This window comes from Antechinus flavipes, chromosome 4, assembly GCF_016432865.1.
Source record: "Antechinus flavipes isolate AdamAnt ecotype Samford, QLD, Australia chromosome 4, AdamAnt_v2, whole genome shotgun sequence".
NCBI lineage: Eukaryota > Metazoa > Chordata > Mammalia > Dasyuromorphia > Dasyuridae > Antechinus > Antechinus flavipes.
Genome location: NC_067401.1, coordinates 324,478,497 through 324,500,491, shown reverse-complemented (window position 1 = coordinate 324,500,491; position 21,995 = coordinate 324,478,497). Strand labels below are relative to the sequence as shown.

Genomic DNA, 21,995 nt, shown 5'->3' with positions numbered 1-21,995 from the left:
TGCATAAAGAGGATTATGACACAGTTAAAGGCTCTATCACTCCACCTTTCTGGCAATGCAGACCTTGATTTTATCTAAGTTCTTGAGTACCCAAGGACAAGTGATTTAGGGTGTCTCAAAACAAAAGTACTACCGTCGAGGTGGGAAAAGATAAATTGGAATTTAGAGTTGTTTCTTTTCCAAAACAAATTTCTCTTTTATGCCCACAATGTAAAATAGTTGACAATTAAGTGCCCAATTATTTTCCTCTATGGGTCTTTCAATGGAGTATAAACATGGCCACAATGATGCCTTAAAGTTAACACCCCATTACAAATGAGTAAGTAGCCATGCCATTTAGTATATTGAAGCAGTAATACTAGTCGTAGAACCAATAAAATTGAAGTGCATTTGATTAGTAAACTAAATGCCTTTCCTGCAGTTTTGTTAGGACTTTTTTTTTAAGAGATCACATTTGAGTTCATACTTTACAGAAGACAAATTAACATTTCTGAGATTATGAAAAATCAAATGGAATCTTAAAAATTTAAGGAGAAAAACAACTAATTTCATCTTCCACAATTAGTGGTATTAATTCATATAAAAACAAATCCTTGAAAACTACATATTAACCTACTTAATTCACTTAATATTATCTATTTTTATTTATTTTCTTGAATATTTCTCAATTATATTTTAATTTTGGTTTGGACTACATTCAGGAGTTGGCTGTTAGTTTGACATTTCTGTCCTACATGATGCCTGGCATATTTCGGTACCTAATATGTACCAGACACTATGTTAGCTATTAGGTGTGCAAAATGAGCAGCAAAAAGAAATTAAAAGAGAAAAGAAAGAAAACAAAAGATAGGAAAAAGAAAAGAAAGAAGGAAAAAGGAGAAAGGAAGGGAAGAAAGAAGGAAGGGAGGAAGGAAAGAAGAAAGGGAGGGAGAGAGGGAAGAAGGAAGGGAAGGAAGGGAGGAAAGAAGAAAGGAAAGGAAGAGAAAGGGAGGGAGGAGGGTAGCAAAGAGGAGAGACGAAGGAGGGAAAGAGAAAAAGAAAGAGAAAGAAAAAGAAAGGAAGAGCTTATATTTTATAGAAGGATACAACATGCATATGATAATAATAATAATATCTAGTATTTATATGGCACCTACTAGGCACAGCTCTAAGCACTATACAATTATCTCATTTAATTCTAATAACAACCCTAGGAAGTATTATTTTATATTTTACAATTGAAGAAACCAAGGCAAACAAAAGTTAGATGATTTGCCCAAGGTCACAGAGTACATGTTTGAGGCTAAATGTGAACTCAGGTTTTCTGACTTCAGATCCAGTGCTCTAATCACTGCATCACCTAGGCATGGGCATGGGTGTGGGTGTATGTATGTGTGTACAGTTGGGATATATATATATATATATATATACACACACACACACACATATATATTTGGAAGAATAAGGAAAAACTTTCTGTAAAAGATAACGATTGAGTTTAATCCTGATGAAAGAGAACAATTATATAATAGGGAACTGAAGAAGACATGCATTCCAGAGAGGAGGAAAGAGGAAACAAGATGGAATATCACATGTGAGGAACAGAGTAGACTAGTTTGTGTAGACTACAGGAAAGGAAATAATGTGTAATAAGATTGGAAAGAAAAGAAACTCAATGAATCATTAAAAACAAACAGAAGAGAGTCGGAGAAAGCTAAGAAGAAGAAACTGACAAACGAAGCAGTGATGAAATTATGATATTAGATTTTAATTGTGTACAAAATTCAAGCTGTATCTAACAGGGAAAAAATTTAATTGTATAAAAATTCAAGCTATATCTAACAGGGAAATATATAGTTTCATTCAGAGCCCCTCTTTTTATGTTTTTCTTTATATATTGACATTTTGCTTAAGTTCACAATAAAAAAAGATAATTTAAAACAACAAAAATAAATTATTTAATTTGGTAATTGAGAGATCATTGGTAACTTTGGAAAGAGTTGAGTGATGAGGTCAGAAGCCCAATTGTAAAGGACTGAAAGACAGCAAAGTAGAGCAAAATATTAGAAATAGTTTTGTTTTTGTTTTTCCCTTAGGAGTTGGTTGAAAAAAAAGAAGAAATATTTAGGATGACAACTTGAGAGAATGATATGATCTAGTGAAAGTATTTTGTTTTGTTTTTTAAAGGATGAAGACACAGGCACATTTGAAGGCAATAAGGAAGAACATAGTAGAGAGGAAAAGATTGGAAATTGAAGGAAGAAGCGATGATAGATGGAACAATTTTTTGAAAAAGGGAAGGGATCAAGATCATATGTATCCTCAGGGGTTGTCCTTGACAAGAAAAAGAGCTTCAACCTATGTTATACTATGCAGAAGATTATATATAAGAATATATATAGATAGATAGATAGGTAGATATAGATATAGATATATACACACACATATATTTGCATATGTATGTAAAGACAAATATATGGTATCCCCCAAAATCTTGTGGGTTAAAGTTATTAAAGATTAATAATTAACTAATTAACATAAAGCTTTCTTAGCTTAAAACTACAGTTTGGAGACACCTTGTATATGAAATGATAGAGTAGCAAAAGAAGCAAGATAGCTGGATAATGAAAGAGGGGTTACATCTTTTCTGTTTGCCTCCATACAGCTGAATTAGAGTCAAACAATGGAAGATTCAAAGAGGCAGATTTAGGATTAATATAACTAGAGCTGTTCAATAGTAGTGTGATCATCTTTGAAAATTAAGGAAATCCAACTGCCATTAGTGGTGGTGCACAGGAGCAACAAATGGGAGCAGTGCTCAGGGAGCAGCAAGGGCTGGGGAAAGGGAAAGATGAGGAAACTGAGGTCCAGAAAGGCAAAGTCACTGCCAAAGTCCCACAGCAATTCAGGAGCTGAGCTGGGACTGGAATCAGAGTTTCCTGATTCCTGTTGAGGGCCTTCAACAAAGTGGAAAAAAGGAAAACCACTTCAGATGGAAACACTGTTAGCACAAAAAAAAAAAAAAAAAAAAAGAGGAGGTTTGTTATTAGGGAAAAAAATTGATTGAACAGTATGACTCAATCATAGCATAGTTTAACTTAGAAGATGTTGGAGTGCCTTGATTTATGGTATAAAATATTACAAAACACGTAGAAGAAACAAAATAAAAAGGCAAAATTTCATCAACTTGTATTGGTTTGCAAATAGCAACAAGAAAGTGAAGTAGATCATCATAGTCCAAACTGGAAAGAAATTGAGAAGGAACCAGTTTGTTGATGGAAGCATGTAAAATCTGAATACATGACATTGTGGCAGTTGAACAGGTTCACACCAGTTAATGAAGTAAAGAGTATGCTTAATTCTAATTGGCAGAAGATTCTAGAAAGGACAGAACTATTTTTTAAAAGCTTTTTATTTTCAAAATATATGAATAGTTTTCAACATTTACCCTTGCAAAATCTTATGTTCTAAATTATTTTCTCTCTCCCTTTCCTCCACTCTCTTCCCCAGACAGCAAGTAATCCTAAATATATTATACATGTATAATTCTTCTATACATATTTCCATAATTATCATACTGCACAAAAAATATTTGATCAAAAAGGAAAAAAATGAGAAAGAAAAAAGCAAGCAAACAACAATAAATAAGTGAAAATACTATGTTGTGATTCACACTTAATCCCCACAATCCTCTCTCTGAGAAGAGATGGCTCTCTCCATCATAAGACCATTGGAATTGGCCTGAATCACCTCATTGTTCAAAAGAGTCATGTTCATCAGAATTCATCATCATGTAATCATTTTGTTGCTGTATACAATATTCTCTTGGTTCTATTCACTTCATTTTGCATCAGTTCATATAAGTCTCTCCAGGCCTTTCTGAAATCATCTTGTTGATGATTTCTTATAGAACAATAAGATTGCATAACATTCATATATCATAATTTCCGATTCCTTGCCACTACAAAAAGGGCTGCTACAAACATTTTTGCACATGTGAGTCCTTTTTCCTCTTTTAAATAATTTCTTTGGGATACAAGCCCAGTAGAGATACTACTGAATCAAAGGATATGCACAATTTGATAGCCCTTTGGGCATAGTTTCATATTGCTCTCCAGAATGGTTGGATTAGTTCACAACTCCACCAACTGAACCAAAACATGTTTTCCCACATCCCCTCCAACATTCATAATTATCTTTAAGGACAGAAATCTTAAACCAAGAATGAAAATAGCAAAGGATATAGTCTGTATACATCATGTCTTCTTGTTTTGTGATTAGTGATTTGGATTTTCCACAGTAAAACTTAAAGATTCTGAATACTGTTTCTTCAGTACTTATAATGAATTTTTGGTCTCCTCTACAGCAGAATTTTATAGTGGAAGATAAGACAGTTTTACATAACATTTCTCATATGGGGGATAAAGTTCTTAATCAGGATGGAACTTCCATTGAAGAATTAATTTAAAAAAGTATGATGGAAAAGATAGAGATAGAAATACAAGTTTATAAATGAGGAAATATTTGTGGAGTTGATGAATGCTCTTGTTCAGTACAATGATGATAAAGATGATGATGATAAGGATTATTTTGGTAAGAGAGATGAAAAACAAAAACATTTAGAGGATAACAGAGATGATAAAGCCACCCACCTCATAAATTTCCTTCTGACAAGATTTTTGAAGTCATTTCCTCAATGTTTCCTGATAAGGGAAGAGCAGAAGAATTAAAGGAAAAGTATAAAGAACATAGAAGGAACTTCCTGGAGCCCTTCCTCCTGAATATACACCCAACATAGATGAATCAAATGCTAAGTCTTTTCTGAGGGAGCAATTTTGCACTCATTTCATATTCTCTTCTGCAGGCGCTGCTTTAAATATGACTATTTCTCACATCCATTCCATGCAATATCTAATGCTTATAAGTGGAAGAACACAAAAACAACATTAGGTAACAAACCTTGTGGACCACACTGTTATTAGCATTTGGAAGGGGCAAAAGGAGTTTGCAGCTGCTCTTACTGCTGAATGGATCAAGGCACCTTCAAAGCACCCAGGAGGTCACTGAAGGTGAAGACTTCCCAATAATAGCAGTAGATCAAAAAGCACACCAACCATTAATGTGCTGGAATCAAAGAATACAGACAATGATAGGGAAATTGGACCTGAAACAGAATAATGATAAAGGGAAAGAAGAATAGAAAGATGAAACTTCCAGCTCTTTTGAGACAAACTCCTGGTGTCAAACACCAATAAAAATGAAGCCAAATATTGAACCTCCTGAGAACATGGAATGGAGTGGTGCTGAAGCCTCAGTGTTCGGAGTTCTTATTGACACTTATTGTGATAATTTTGTGCCATTGCTATGATTGGAACCAAAACATGTAAACAGATCTATGAGTTTGGAGTTAAGGAATCTTTACTTTTTGTGGCCTACATATTGCAGAAAGATACAACTGAAAAAGGATGGCTCCTCTAACTACATTTACAACTATCAATCCTGTGATCATCCATATCAACCTTGTGACAGTTCTTGCCCATGCGGGATTGTTCAAATCTTTTGTGAAAAGTTTGTCAGTGTATCTCAGAATGCCAAAAACAATTCCCCGGGGGCTGTTATAAAGCACAATGCAACACTAAACAATGACCTTGCTATTTGGTTGTCCACAAATGTGATGTAGTCCTCTGGCTGACTTGTGGAGCTACTGATCACTGGGATAATAAAAATGTGTCTTGCAAGAACTGCAGCATTCAAAGAGGATCCAAAAAGCATTTACTGATGGTACCATGTGATGTGGCAGGTTGGGGAATTTTCATCAAAAATTCTGTGCAAAAGAATAAATTCATCTCTGAATACTGTGGTGAGATTATTTCTCAGGATCAGGAAGACAGAAGACCAAAGGTTTATGATAAGTACATGTGCAGCTTTCTCTTCAACTTGAATAATGATTTTTGGTGGATGCAGCCTGCAAGGATAACAAAATTCATTTTACAAAATCATTCAGTAAATCCCAGCTGCTATGCAAAAGTTATGATGGTTAACAGTGATCCTAGGATAGGTATTTTTGCTAAGAGAACTATCCAGACTGATGAAGAACCATTTTTGGACTACAGATATAACCAGGCTGATGTCTCTGAAATATGCAGGCATTGAATGAGAAAGAGAAATCCCTTGATAGCATCCACTCTCTCCTCTTTAAAACAGATGCCTTATTTTCAGGAATTTCTAGTACTATGGGCGATTTTAGAAAAATAAAATGCAACTTGAAGTTCTGAAAAAAAAATTAATGAAATCCCCAAATTTGAAGATCTTCAAGAAGGGACCAGTCAACCACTTAAGGAGTGGAGAACTGATCTTAGCCAAGTATAAATTGGAGTAAATGAAGTCTGAAATCCTTCTGTGTTATATACTTGTTATATTATATATGTGTTATATACATGTATTTGTCATATTCATATTATATATCATGTTATATTCAATTAGGTATAAGGACTTTTTCCCCATTAATGAAATGATAATAATAACTACTGTTAGTATTCTTACTGTTTTCTTGTATTCATCTTTTTTTTTATGGGGTTTAGATGAAAGCAATCTAAAAACAAATTACTATACTGGGTATGTATTTTTTAAATTTAATGCTCTGCAGACTATTGTGCAGAGAAATAAATTGATTTTTTTTTTCCAATTGAAGAAGTATATTGAAATGTAAACACAACTTCTGTGGACTCACTGAAAATGTCTTCAGAACAATTCCCATAGCAAGCAGTGGGATGATATCTATCTTAATCCTGTTCCCACATTATTTTAATATCTCCTTGTTTCTACATTTTGAAAAGCTTTTCATTCTATGCAGTTTGGAGATTAGGAGTACCTGGTATTATAACATATAGCATAAACATTCTGAAATTTTTATGGATCAGTATTATATACTGGTTGTTCTTTCTGAAGTGATGTTTTGGGTTTAAATACATCCTTCAAAGATATAGTTTGCTGGATTTTTCTAGGATATTTCAGGGCTTATATTTTTAGGAAGAGGAATTGTCATCAGTTGTTAGTTTATAAAGGATAATAAACTTCTAGTGTATAACTATAGTCATCTGATCTTGTCTCTCTAGGTATCTAGTAGATGCTAAATTTGTGTAACATGACTTAATATGTTATATTATTTCTACCACTTCATTGACCAATTGGGGTAGATCATTAAGCACAGACTACTACTCAGAGATAAGCTTTTTGTAATTTCTAATGGGAACAGATTGATCTTGAAGGATTATAATTACTATCTTGTTCTCATCTTTTATCTTTATTGTCATCATTACCATTATCTTGTTTTCCTCTTTCTCCTTTCCATCCTTTTCCTTCTCAATGGCTCTATCAGTCAGTAATGTAGTTACTGCTGCAAGTCAAAAATCCATTCATGGCTTCTCTTCCCTTGTGACTCTCATTCAAGTCCTTCCATAAATTCTTCTTATATGACTCACCCAATGTTAGATGGTAGTCTTCTGGGTTTCTAACATTTCATCAGTGCAAAACATCAGTGCAAAACACTGGTAGGAAGTCTAGTCCTCTAAAGTCACTACGGAGCACTGACCAGTTGAATTTGACAGGTAACAAGGTAACTTTACTATTCTTTGACTGTTGCTAATTATTGCAGAAGCCATCACCAATGTTAACAAAAGTGAAATTAAGTAAGACCAAGATGCATGTACAAAAGGCAGAGGACCAACTGATAGACTTTGTAATAACCCAGCTGAAGATGAGAGGGCCAACATTTTCCTAGCACCACAAGGAGATCTGATCATGACCCTAACCTAATATTGTTGTTTCAGGATATTTGTATTATTAGAGATGAAATTTGGGGAAAGGGTAAGGGTTGGTCCCCCTTGTTTCCAGCCCTGGTCTTTCCTCATAGGCAAAAAGCTGAATAGAATACTCAGTCACCATCTTAAGGCAGTGTTCTCTTAGGGGATGGTGAATTGGAAGAAATTAAGGGATATTCAGGGTAGAAAATAAGGTGCTTACTGCCTAAATATTACTGGAAGGAAATGGAAGCTTTAAGGGATTGGCTAGTGCATTTGTGGGAAAAAGAAACCAGCACTGATTTATATTCTGATGATAGATTTCATAACTTTAGAGAAGTAAATGAAATCCTAGTTGCAAGGTCATTCTGATACCCTGTACAGTGGGGACAGGGATATATATCTCTTTCTTTGGGCTCAGGTGGGAATCAGGCAGGTTTAGCTCTTAAGAATGAATTTCCTTCCTGATCTGTTCAAAAACTCTGGAATAATTACTCATTATCTAAAAGATCTGGGAGTTCTTGATTGGCCATATGATGTGGAATAGTTGACACTAAAGAAACTCCATTCCCCTTATGAACACCCTGTTTCAAAGGTCATTCAAGCTAAAAAGTTCCTAGAAGGTGCTCCTCCTATCTGGAAGCAATTGCTTACTATGGGACTTCCTCTGTTTGTTACAATTCAGGATATGCTTTTGAAGTTTGAATAAATTGGATCTCCTTGATTTTAAGTAGACACCAGTAGTGCTGCCCTCTCTGATGAGCCATTTTAAAAGCATGGGAATCTAAGAAGCTTTATCTGGAAGGAGACCAGGAGTCAAGCTATTAAAAACATGGGATTGATGAGAAAGATTGGTAACCATTTTTTTTTTTAGCATTACTGATTGGATTAGGGTTAAGATTAATAATAATGGAAGAACATCTAGATAAGGGCCTGATGAATTCTGAAAGTAGACTGAAATATACTTATTTCACTTTACCTGAGTTTTTGTTTGTTTGCTTGTTTTTCCTTTTGGTCTATTTCTCCTTTCACAACTATAATTAATATGGAAATATGTTTACATATTTGTACATATAATTTATATCAAATTGTTTACCATTTTAGAGAAAAGGGGAGGATGGAAGGGAGAAAAATTTGAAGCTCAAAATCTTGTAAAAATGAATGATAAAAATTGTATTTACAGATAATTGGGGAAGTACCATTAAAAAGTTTTTTGAAATAATAAAAGAGGAAGGAATAGGTAGGGTCTTACTAGTTTCCACTGATTCCTTTGTACCATAAGCTTACGTGTAATTTAAGGATCTCCAGGAATGGAGCCAAGCCCTTCAAAGTTGTTCAATATTTGTATAAGAATAAAAGTGCTTCAGAAATACTGGGCCAGAGTAACCCCTTATTAGATGGATGGTAAGGTTCAGATCTTTAGGGATCTTCTGGATGCCAGAAATCAAGTGACCATAACCTGGAGAGTTCTCATTTGAATTAAATATGGAATACATCTAGAGGTAGGAGATTTAGGAGAAATCACTATGGAAACAAAAACCACTAATTCACTAAAGGTAGGGCAATATAATAATGGTATTATATATAAAAGACAGCCTGGCACAGTAGCTAGGTCACTGGAATTGGAGACATTAAATATATGATCATGAACAAATCATTAATCTTCATTGTGTGTCAGATTCTCCATCTGTGACACAATGGCATTTAAGATTTCTTTCTTCTTAGAAGCCTATGATTCTATTACAGTTACAAATCAGCCTGAGTATATAGTGGGGATAGATGTCTTGGTTTTGTGAGACTTGCTTCTAGTTCAAGTTATTCTTTCCATTAATAAACACAAATTTTAATATAATGAATAGGACCAGAAATATGTTAAGCCTGGGTCCACTTATGCCAGCAGTCATAAAACTGAAAACAATTTCCTTAAAGGTGTTTTTCCCAAAGAGTTCCTTTCTCTAACACTATAATGCTTAATTTGCAAACAACTCAATCCATTATTGGTATGGTATTCATTGCTGCTCCATCTCTAATAAGAACCCAAATGATCAAAGACCTAGACAGTACTCATAGGTTTCTCTTGCTAAGAGTAGTAAGGAGTAGTAAATAGTAGTAAGGAATCTAAAGGCTCAACATTTGAATCATTAAGGGGGATAAGCTGTGGAGGAAGGACCAAAGAACCATATTAGCACTCCAATGTATATTAGGGTAGACCATATCAACACAACTAACAAAAAGATATTATCTCAGCTAGAAAAAATAATACTGTGGATTGATTCTTTCCTTTTGACCATCCACATATTATTTTCTTGTCTTAAGGGACTCCTCCCATACAATAAAGAATGTTACTCTCATCTCATGCTAATCTAATTGTTACAATTGTTTGAGCAAAATAATTTCCCTTAAAGCCAAGGAGGGTTAGGCAGAGGAGGGAGAGATGGTGGGCCCATCATAAGGAAACAATATAAAGGGTGGTAAGAACACATGGGGAAAGTACTTCAACCAAAAATTTTTTTGCCAAATCCATGTATTAAAAAATCAGATAGACAATAAGACTCTTAAGAAATCTGGAAATTGCTGCTGTGGATCAGAGAGTATGGTTTCACTCACTTTCTATGAGAAAAAGGTGATAGATAAGGTTTTAGGGCATATAGGATGGGTTGCTGAACAGTAGAGGAGAGACGTCATCTCAAGCCAAAAGACACATTGAAAGCAAAGATTATAAACCCTCCGCTTCTTATCCCAGTTATGTTTCTTTGTAGATATTCTGTAACAAAATGTCTTCTGATCCGGCTAGACAATAAACAATAGAACTTTAGAGGTCCAGCAAATTTCCTCTGGGTCCTTATTACAAAGGGCACCTGAAGTTTCCCCAATGGATTCCTGCCACAGCAAAGGTAATCCAAGTGGAACTGCAAACTCACTTGACATGACAGGTAAACTGTTAGAAAAATAGCAAAGAAAGTCAAATACTTGAGCATTGTCAAATATTTGGGTAAGCAAAACTTACACTATGAAGTCTCAGGGCATAAAGGAAAAAAATGAATACAAGCTGTTTTTAATACCTCATTTTCTTTAATAGCATTTTTTCTTCTTCATACAGCATTTTAAGGACTGAAATGTCAGAGTCCAAATGTAGGCATTAAACTGCCATTGATGAAGAAAATAATTTGCTACAGAAATTTTGGGAAAGCTTTCCCATTTTACTTACTTGTCCTTCTTTCTGTTGTTATGGTACATCTTCAGATGATCTGACTTAGGTTTCATGCCTTAAATTTTGTAATTTTTTTTTCTTTCCTTCCTCTGCTTCTCACTTTAAAAAAAATGAAGCATCACTCTTCATAATCTTCCATCATTCTTATCTGTAAAGTCTTGACAATGAATCTATATTCTAAACGAATGTTGCACTTGGAAACCATGTCTATCTGCTTGAGAGATAAAAGTGTTTGATGTCTGAGGGAGCTCCTAGCTTTTCTGGGCTCCTTTTTTGTGATGATTGCTTTACATCTTCCTTGTTGATATTTGCTCCTCCTATATATGTCATATACTACAGCAATACCTTATTTAAACAGATCAGATTATAGTTGTTCTAATTGCATGTTGTATTTTATGTTTATGACTTTTAATATGATATTGACTTTAATATTTTCTTTAATAAGGAACTGATCTGACTGAACTTCTTCAGTGATGACTCCCACACTGATAATACAATTAAATTAAAGTCCCTTTAAATTTCAAAATATGTCTTACAATCAAGCTGTACTATTTGACATAGGGACATCCCAATGAAGAAATTTTTATTACTGATGTATATTAGCAGAGAGAATTCCTGCAATTCTTTGCAAGTTCCTATTACTATTGAAATACATTTGTGTGGGTCTATGCATGTAGAGTATGTGTGTTGCCGATGTGGTTTATGCATATATGCACATTGCTGTCATTTTTTAGTCATATCCAACTTTTCATGACTCCCTTTTGGGGTTTCTTGGCAGAGATAGTCCAGCTCATTTTACAAATGAGAAAACTGGAGCAAACTATGACTTCCTCAGGGTCATACAGCTAGTAAGTGTCTGAAATGATTGGATTTGAACTTAGGAAGAGAAGTCTTTCTGAATCCAAGTCTGGAACATTATTCACTGCTCCACCAATTTATATGCATATAGATGTGTTTAAATACAATTCAAAGGGAGTGTGTCACTGGAATCTTAGTCACCAGTCATCAAGAAAGACTTTGATTATTAGCTGGAGAGGAGTACAAGATTGATGTTATAAGGCTGTCTCACTTTGCTCTCTTCAAATAAGGTATAAGAGACTAAAATTATATATGTCTGTCCCCTAAATATTACTAGTCTAAGGAAAATTGTTTTAGATTCAAGCCACTTTCCTGATTGATATCCCTTACTGGAAAGGAGTAACCAAAGTTATATCCAAAGAATCGATTCCCTTTCTACTATACCATTTAGACAAAGGCGATCACAGTGGTAAATAGAGAATAAACTTATTGATCCAAGCTGATAGCAAATAGAAATTAGATAAATTATAGAGATTGGTCAATACAAAGTGAGTTTTACCACTGGGAGTAAGATAGTTTAGACTAACCAAGAGGAAATCACCCAAGAGGAAGTTCCTTGAAGTCTCTAGTGAGTAAGCTGGAAAACATAGGCACAGAATATACATATATAAAACATATACAAAGGATATGTTCAAGATATCAGCTTCTCTTTCTTCTCAAAATTCTTTTCTTCCTATAGGACCTCTGAGTGGCCTGGGACCACAAGTATCCTCTCTAGAAAAGAGTAAGACAGAGAAGAAAAAAAAAAATCTCTCTCTTTCCATAGTCTGACATCAACTCTAACCCAATGTCAAGTAAGCCTTCTTTCAATCATTCAGAAAACATGCTAGGTCTGAATTCTAGAGTTGTTTTCTCTATATATAGATATATAGTCACACTCACATATATATTAACTATAATATATATATATATATATATACACACATGCATATGTAAATATGTGTATAGAGCTATGATTTCACAGTTACAGAAACTCTCAATAACAAAATCTATTGTTAATATGCACTGGTACCTATGTACCAACCTACTTTATACATGCATGTACAAATATGAATATATATACATATATGCATTATGTATATGTGTATAGATGTTGTTCAGTCATTTTATCCACGTCTGACTCTTCATATGGTTTTCTTGGTAAAGATACTGAAGCAGTTTGTCATTTCTTTCTCTAGGTCATTTTACAACTGAGGTAAATGGGATTCAATGATTTGCCCAGAATTACACAGCTAGTAAATATCTGAGGCTGTATTTGAAGTCAGGTTTTCCTGATTCCTGTGCTCTATCTACTGTGCCACCTAACTATTGTGTATATTTGGATAGACAAAATATAGAATACACACAGATATATACAACATATATATATATATATATATATATATATACTGTTTATATTTCTGTATATATGTATGCATATCCATATATGTATAGACATTTATCCATCTGAAGTATGTGATTCCATTGTAGAAAGACCTTTTGATAGGTACTAAATTAATATTTATTAAATAACAATGTATGATTAACTTACAACAAGGCATCTAGTTGCCACTGAGACATTAATAGAACCAAATTATATATTCTTTATAGTAATTTAATGCCAGTTTAATGAGATTTGACTGTAATTCTAGTAAACATTTAATTTGAGGATTTTTTCCCCTCTGAACATAATACATGTGCCATTCATTATTTCCAGTCATTTCCTATGATCCATTTATTTATTAAAATCTAATTTCTTGTGGCCCGAACTCTCTTAATAAATTTTCTCTTTTTACAGTTTTTCCCCTGTTTCTGGTCTCCTGATATAGTGGCTTGCCTTCAGTGCTACCAGGAGTTATGTGGAATAGAAAGAAAGTCTATATAAATTTTATTCATCTCAATACAAATTCTTTTTCCTCTCTCAGTTATTTTGTTCTCTTGCAGAGTCTCAAATTCCCTCGTCTGGAATATCCATCTTTTGCCCTTCACATTTTTAGTAACACAAGCTATTTAAACAGAATCTCAAGCTCTCACTTTTCTCTGGGGATGTGACAAATATTCTGTTTGTATGAGCTTTGTATCCAAATATTCACTTCACCATTATTTCATTCATTTGAATCTTGCTCTGTGGGAAAAAAAAGATGAATAACAAATAATTATACACAATGCAGGCCTCATCCTGAGAATGCAAAGATAGTGAATTTTATGAGGTAATTTACTCTCTTCTAGCATTCACAGATATAGAGAACAATAACATTTTCTTCAGAAAAACAAATTTGCAATCCCCCAAAAGAAAAACCATGTGTTATTCCAAGTATAAGTTAACCTCCAATTTGGGATCTCATTTTATGAAAAGAACTTAGGAATTTATTCCAAACCAAGCATTCAGTTTAAGTGACAAGCTTGCTATTCTGGTAGTTGAAAAAAATCTGCATTCTTGCCTTCACTCTGTAATTAACTGGTTTGATGTCAGACAAGTGACTTAAAATCATTTTTAATTCAACTCTCCAATCTGAAAGGCAGTCAGACTTTCTCATAGGAATCTTATAGAAATGAAAACATATAAAAGATACTTTGAAATATTTGGGGAAATGGGAATTAAATAAACTAGCATTTTTATTGTTGAATAGAACTTCAATACTTCAATATGGGGACCGTAAATTCTCAGAATGATAGAATTTAGAGTATGAACAGACTTCAAAAAACATCTAATCAAATACCCATTTTATAGAGGAACAAACTGAGGTCCAGAAAGATGAAATGACCTGCTCAAGGTACAAAGATAGTGAGTGGCACATCTGAAATTCGCATCTGTATTCTCAGTATTTATACTGTAGGACATTAATGAAAGCAATTTTGTAGTATTTCAAAATATTGCATCAATGTTTATTAGGGATATTGGTCTACATTATTTTTTTCTGCTTTGTCTCTCTCTAGTTTAGGTATCAAATGCATATTTGTATTATAGAGAGAAGTTGGAAGGATCCCAGTAAATCTTAGTTCTCTGAATGACAGAATTTACTTGTTCTAGAGTTTTACTGCAAGATTTCATTTATAGCTTATTCAATTTCTTTTCCTGATAATGAGTTATTTTTTCTTTTTAGTTATTCTAGCTACTTCTTCCTTTTTTAAGTATTCATTCATTCCCCCAAGGTTATTTTTGTTAGCATATTTTTTCATATGTATATAACTGGACAAAATTGTTTGATAACTTCCTTTTCAGTTATTGTGAATTATTCATTTTCTTATTTGATGTAAAAAAATTTGGTTTTATTCTCTTTTTAAAATCAAATTAGCTCTCTGTTTATGTTTTGTTGTTGTTGTTGTTTTTAATTACAATATCAACTAATATGCCAGGATTGTCTGTTTTTTAAAGGATGAGTTTTCATCACTCATTGTCTTTGTACCCTTCTCCCATAGTATCCTCTCATTATCATGTAGTGAAAGTGGAAGAAGCTAAACTTCAAGCAATAAAGAAGATTCAGTGAGAAAAGAGCAATAAATTGGAGGAAAAAACAAGACTTCAAGAGAAGCAAAGGAAAGAAGCATTTAATTTTCAAATTAATATTCAATACTTCTCTCATTCTTGGCTTCTAGACTGTGCACATCAATGTTTTTAACTTGCATCCCAGGCTGTGCAGATGATTCAACTATCCAAGCAAGTTCCACTAATATACCAGGTGACATTTTCAGCACCTCTTCTGGAGTAGCTTTCAGTACAACAGTGCTGAATGTTCTTTGCTCTTCAGGTTGATGAATATTTCTTTAGGTCACCACTTTTTTTTTTTTTTTTTTGCTACAGTTCATTGATCTTTTCTGCAGTTGTATGAAAGGAAAGATTTCCAACATGCAAGTTATAACATTTCTTAAGCAGTTAGTTTCTTTTGGATCATTGTTTTCATCTAGGAAGCATGGATCACAGTGCTGGCTTAGTTCCACCAAGACTTCTAAGCAGTCACTCAGTATTTGGGGGACAGTTGAGGCTCGTGTAGTCAGTGAGCATGAGTAGAACCAGGTATATTTCTGGACTGTTTTTCTAAATCAAGTCAAATAAAATATATTGAGCAAGAGATGGTCCTTTATAACCTGGGAAATGTAGAAGGAAGATAGCAAATGATATAAAAATCTAACCTAATAGGTCAAGAGTTGAAGCCCACTAGGACCTGCTCTAAAATCCAATGTAAAATTTTCAGTATGAGCATTTATACATTAGAAATCAGCAATTTTTACAAAGCAGGGCTTGATTTATTGTTTTGTTGATTGTCTAGACTTAAGAAAGTGCTAATAATGCAGATTAAATTTAAAAGTATTCATGCATACTTCCCCACACACACCCCAGTTGTTAAACATTTACTGGCACACCCACTTATTGCTCAATAAACACTGCTGGAGCTCAGTTGGCACACAGTAGAAGGCTGGGAGAATGATGTCATCATTGGAATGAAGGCCTGGTTACTGAAGGCTAATAATAATAATAACCAGAATTTATATACTGCTTTAAGTTCTGCAAAGTGCTTTACATTTCTGAGACTCATAAAGTCCCTGTAATAATTCTCTCTCTTTTTCTGTCTCTGTCTCTCTGTCTCTCTCTCTGTCTGTGTCTCTCTCTCTTTCTCTCTCTCTGTCTCTCTCTCTCTCTCTCTCTGTTTCTCTCTGTGTGTCTCTCTCTCTGTGTCTCTGTCTCTGTCTCTCTGTGTGTCTGTGTGTCTGTCCCCTTGTCTCTCGGTCTCTCTGTCTCTCTGCCTCTGTCTCTTTCTCTGTCTCTCTGTGTGTGTTTATGTGTCTGTGTGTCTGTGTGTCTGTCTCTGTCTCTGTGTGTCTGTCTCTCCGTCTCTCTCTCTCTCTCTCTCTCTCTCTCTCTCTCTCTCTCTCTCTTTCTCTCTCTCTCTCTCTCTCTTTCTCTCTCTTTTTCTCTCTGTATTTCTCTCTCTGTGTGTCTCTCTCTCCCTTTCCCTCCCTCCTTCCCCCTCTCTCTTTCACCCTTCTTTCCCTGTGTGTGTGTGCGCGCTCACACACACACACACACACACATACACACAGAGTTTGGAATCAAAAAAGAGTGAATTTGGTAAATGAATAAGAGTTAGAAATTAATATATGGATTTGGGATTCCTGGACCCCAGCTTGAAATTTAGGAATGGCTTTTGACCAAGAGTAGAATACACATAATGAGACATAGTAAAATATATTAGCTGTATTATAGACTTGCAAATATTATCCAGAGGGCTTTAAATTTGAAAATGAAGAGAGAAGTTATAATAGTTCATTTGGAGGTGCCAGAGAGAGCAGCACAGTTCATACTTTGGGAATTTTCCTAACTAAAAATGTATTTATATCACAACAAAGCATTCAGGAAGGACATTCCCACCTTTGCAACAATGCCAGATACCATCCTAGAACGCTTGGTTTCTGGCAGCCATAATCCTGCGTCCCCTGATACTTATAAATCTCTAGGGTAAGGGAATGGCTCACAGGGAGTATTTTAAGAAATACTCTGATCTCAACAATTCTAATCATCACAGCCTTTGCCTAGGAATAAATATCCTAATTTCCAGGCAGCAAGTAGCATTCAAAGCTATAATCAGCATGATTCAATTCAAATCAATAAGCACTAAAGCATTCCCTGGCAAAGACACTCTTTCCACTGGATATGGGAAGACAAAAATGGAACAATTTTTGCCCTCAAGATGCTTATATTCTACATTCCTTTATGTTTCACTGACCAAGTACCTTCATCCCTATAGGGAAGACAGATTGGGGTATAGTTAAATGCTGCCTATAAAGGCCACACATCTAGTGTGGTTTCTGACTTAAGCTGGATTTTCCTTCACACTCTCCTCATCTTCAAACTTACTGGCACATATGGACAACATAGTTAGTCTCTTTAAAATACCCCAGCTACTTTACTTTATTTAATTCAAATTAAATGCTTAAATACTTGACCTAAGTACAATACTATTTAGAAATATTTATGTGGTCATTCTATACTTTATCTTAATTGTAATGGGAAGCTCCAGCATGGGAAGCTCCAGCATGGGAAGTACCATGGTGGAGCCATTACAGGAGATTGCACAGAGATGACAAACCTCCACTGGTCATTGGGCAATAGATACTAATGTGTGGATATGCACTCAAAACTTTTTGAGCTTGCTAGGATATGGCAGAATCTGCATTTCAATGGCATGGCCTTAGAGAATCCAGAAAACTATGTTACAGCTGTAGAGATAGAAGTTAGGAGATGCTATCTATACAGCAATAGTCAATCTAAAATTCTCTTGGACAAGTAGCTAATAACTGAAGCTTTCAGACTAGAAATATCTTTATACTTTAGCCATGGGAAATTCAAATAAATATAAAAATAGTTGTTAGCTTCCATACCTCTATATGATGAATTTTCCCAACATGGGTTGTCACCTGCCTCAGTCCTAGGTAGCCAAGGACAGAGGTAGATGGAAATAATCATTTTCCATCTATAGGCCAGCTGGAGTTAAAAAACAAAACAAAACAAAACCCCACCAACACATCACAATGTCTCAGATACTGTCATAGTTATTCAAAGAAGACCTTTCATAATAATTGGAAAATCAATTGCACCCTCATCAAAACAGATTTTATCCTTGGAGTTTTTCTCACTGCTAAAATGAACTGTCAGGAATTCATGATTAAAAAAAAACTCTGATCAATTCAGACTCCATTAATTTGGAATTTGCAATCTTTAAGAGGGGCAAAAGTTTATCTCAGTAAAAAACAAAGTACTTTCAAAGACTTGCAAAGAATCATATAACTAAAATTCATTATTCATTCTTACATTAATGATAAGGCAAGTACACAAAGAATTTTTACCAGATAACCTAATATGTTTCTGTAATTTTTATCCTTTTTTGAATATTCAAAAATTCACATTATAATTCAAGGAAAAGATTTCATTTATCATTATATCTCACTTGTGCATATAGTAGGTATTAAAATATGTTTTTGTTGAATTAAATGTGGAATAACTTTCACTAATCCAGATTGACTATCCCCAAGCTTAAATTAATTAGATTTTGCCATATTTTTCCAGATATCTAGATTAATAAAAAATAAAGTCAACTTGATTACAACCCCTATCCTATCTATAGGAATAAAATGAAGCTACAATCCTTGCTGAATATGAAGACAAGGTTGACTCAAGTTTATCCTGTTCTAATCATGCCCCTCCTCTTCCCTCTACTCTGGAGTATTCCAATAAATTTGTAATAGTACAAAAACTTGGCTTTGATTCTAGAAATCACATTCCAAGACAACACAGTTTCAAAAATCTGTTTACTATAAATCCCATTCATTCCCCTATTCTGTCTAGTTTTTCATACTTAACACCATTAACTGTTTGGTGTTAATTAAGGTAAGCTATAAATCCTTTACTTAAATTTAACCATAGAATCCTAAAGTTGGAGAAACCTCACAGGTCAAGTCCAATATTCCTTTCAAAATAAATAGAAAACATTTTCTATGTATATCTAACATAAAATCATCCAAATTCTGCTTTAAAAAATTTCGATGATGGGGATTTAAAATACTTTGTGAAAAGTTTTCTTTTATCTGTAGAATTCTTGCCATATGGTATGTCTATGCTTATTTGCAGCTGTCTCATCTGACCCACCTCTATCAAACAGACATACTGAAAGTATCCCAAGTTATGGAGCTACAATTAAAACAACTCTGCTATTGTTCCTAATAAGGATATTTCAATTTATCCTCCTATAATATAATGGTCCTATAAACCATTTTCATAACAACCCTGACCAAAGTTTCCTTCCTGAGCCCTAAATGTTTTGTGTTGACTCCTATTAAAATATAAGTCCCTTGAAGTCAGGCATTGTCTTATATTTGTATCTTTAGAGCTAGTTATAAAGTGAGCACTTAATAAATATTCTCATTTTTCTATTATTATCTTGTTCCATCATTGGATTATTCCAATTGTTAGACAGTCCTTTGAAATATTATCTCAAAGACTTATGTAGCCCTAAACTCTGGAAGTCCTTACTTAAACTCCCATTTTTACTGATGAATCAGGTCTCTAGAACAAACCACATTTCTATATTTCCTTCTCTGGGTTTCAGAGATATTTTTGAGGGATTAGGAAATTTCATCTCTAACACTATCAGCTTGAGATCCCACTTTGATGTATGCTGCCAGTATCAATCACCATTGAATAGGACCTTATAGTCATTTAGTCAACTAATATGAATTAGTTTTTTCAAAGAGATATTTGCTAAGAAAAAATATGAACAGAGATATAAAGCATTTCCCCCAGGGCCATGAACTGCTAGGGCATATTAACTGTGACCCAGTGGGAAAATAAAGGTCTTTGACTTCTCTATCTCCGATGATGACTTTGAATTGTTCTTCACTCTTTACTGGTTCACATCAAGGCAAGGAGGATGAAACCTCACTGTGGTCATCCAAAAGGACCTGTTGAATATATACCATTTCCAATTCAGCTAATCAAAATGACTCCTCTTCATCACAGGGAAAACAGACCAGAACAGTTACCAAATGTCTGGGCAAGCTCTAAATCATCTAACCAGACCCTTCCATTACAAATTATCATACCTTTCTTATAAGCAGACTTGCAGCCTCTTCCAAGAAAGGATCATATCAGCTGAATATACTGTACCCTCTCACAAGTCACTCTTTTCACTCAGAAAATTAGCTTCCCAAGCTTATCTCAGAAGGAAACCTGGTCCTTACAGAGCTTCTCAGATTATCCTAAAGGGATTGAGGTCAATTGATAGTTACCCCCCTCAGCTTCAGGTGAGAAACCAAAGTGATTTGCTTTGTTATCTGCAAACTATGTAGAGGAGGGTTTGTAATATTTTGTTCTTTCCATATTAAACTAAGCTCCCCCCTCCTCTGTAGGTCTACAATCATAGAGTGTATTTAACACCTTCAATTTCTTCTGGGACCCTGCAACATCATAAGGCATTCAAAATTTTCTCCAGGGATCCCTGAAGAATATTCATCTGAAAGTCCAGAAAAAGAGAGTCCCCAGGTGCTCCTTCCCACATAGAGCACAGCAAGATCTTTTGAATTATATTACTCACTAAGATAAGTTAACTTCAAAAGAAAACAAACTCAGAAAAGCCTTCCAAGAAGTGTGGGCCTTTCCCCTCCAAAAATGGTTAAATATTTAGGATTGATTACTAAGAGTTTCTAGGCCATGGAACAAATTAAATTTTTTTCCCCTCAATTGTATTTTATTTTCCCAAATACATGTAGAGACAGTTTTCAACATTCATTTCTGTAAGATTTTGTGTTCCATTTTTTTTCTTCCTCTCTGCCCCCACTGCCCTCTCCAACACAGTAAGCAATCCTATTTAGGCTAAACATGTATAATCCTTTCAGATATATTTCCAAATTTTTCATGTCACATAAGAAAAATCAGACTAAAAGGGAACAAAAAATCCACAAGAAAGAAAAACCTAACAAACAACTGTAACAAAAAGGTAAAAATAATATGCTTGGATCTACATTCAGTCTCCATAGTTTTCTCTTGGGATGTGGATGGCAGTCTCCATCCCAAATCTCTTGGAATTGTCCTGGATCACTACATTGCTGAGATCTAAGTCTATCCTAGTAAGCAAACTTTATTTTGAAGTAAACCTTATCTGTTTAAAAGCATTAGAAAAACAAAAATATTTATCTGGGGGGGTTGATACACTTGCAAGATTATGGCATCATAAAGGTGATCATATTTTAGCAATTCCCTAACCTGATGTGGACTGCTGACTCATTTAACAACAGCAATAACAATAACAAAGATTAGAAAAATAATTTCAGACTTTCAAAAACATTGTCTACAGAAATGCATGAATTGCATTTTTATGAGTACAATTCCACTTCTCCTTAAGCTCACTAAAGATATCCAGTTGTTACTAAAAGAGAAAACAGAGAAATGCTAAGAAAGAATAGTCAGTGTGAAATAGCAGAAAGATGACCGAATTTGGAGTCAGAGTATACGAGCTCAAATTCCCTTTCTTATTTACTATCTGTGTGAGTTTGAGCTACCTCCCATCATCTGGAAAGTAGTAGATTGGACAAGATTTTATCAAAAGTCATTTTTTTTTTTTTTACCTCTTAAATCCTACGACACTACTTTAGAATCTTTCCACAATAAAAGTGTATCC

At 34.3% G+C, this 21,995-nt stretch overlaps 2 pseudogenes; both read left to right on the top strand.

Annotated features, from left to right (window-relative positions):
- Window positions 1-3,279: 3,279 nt before the first annotated feature.
- Window positions 3,280-4,961, top strand: LOC127561549 (histone-lysine N-methyltransferase EZH2-like; annotated as a pseudogene).
- On the top strand, window positions 4,951-6,136 carry LOC127559622 (histone-lysine N-methyltransferase EZH2-like; annotated as a pseudogene).
- The last annotated feature ends 15,859 nt before the right edge of the window (window positions 6,137-21,995 follow it).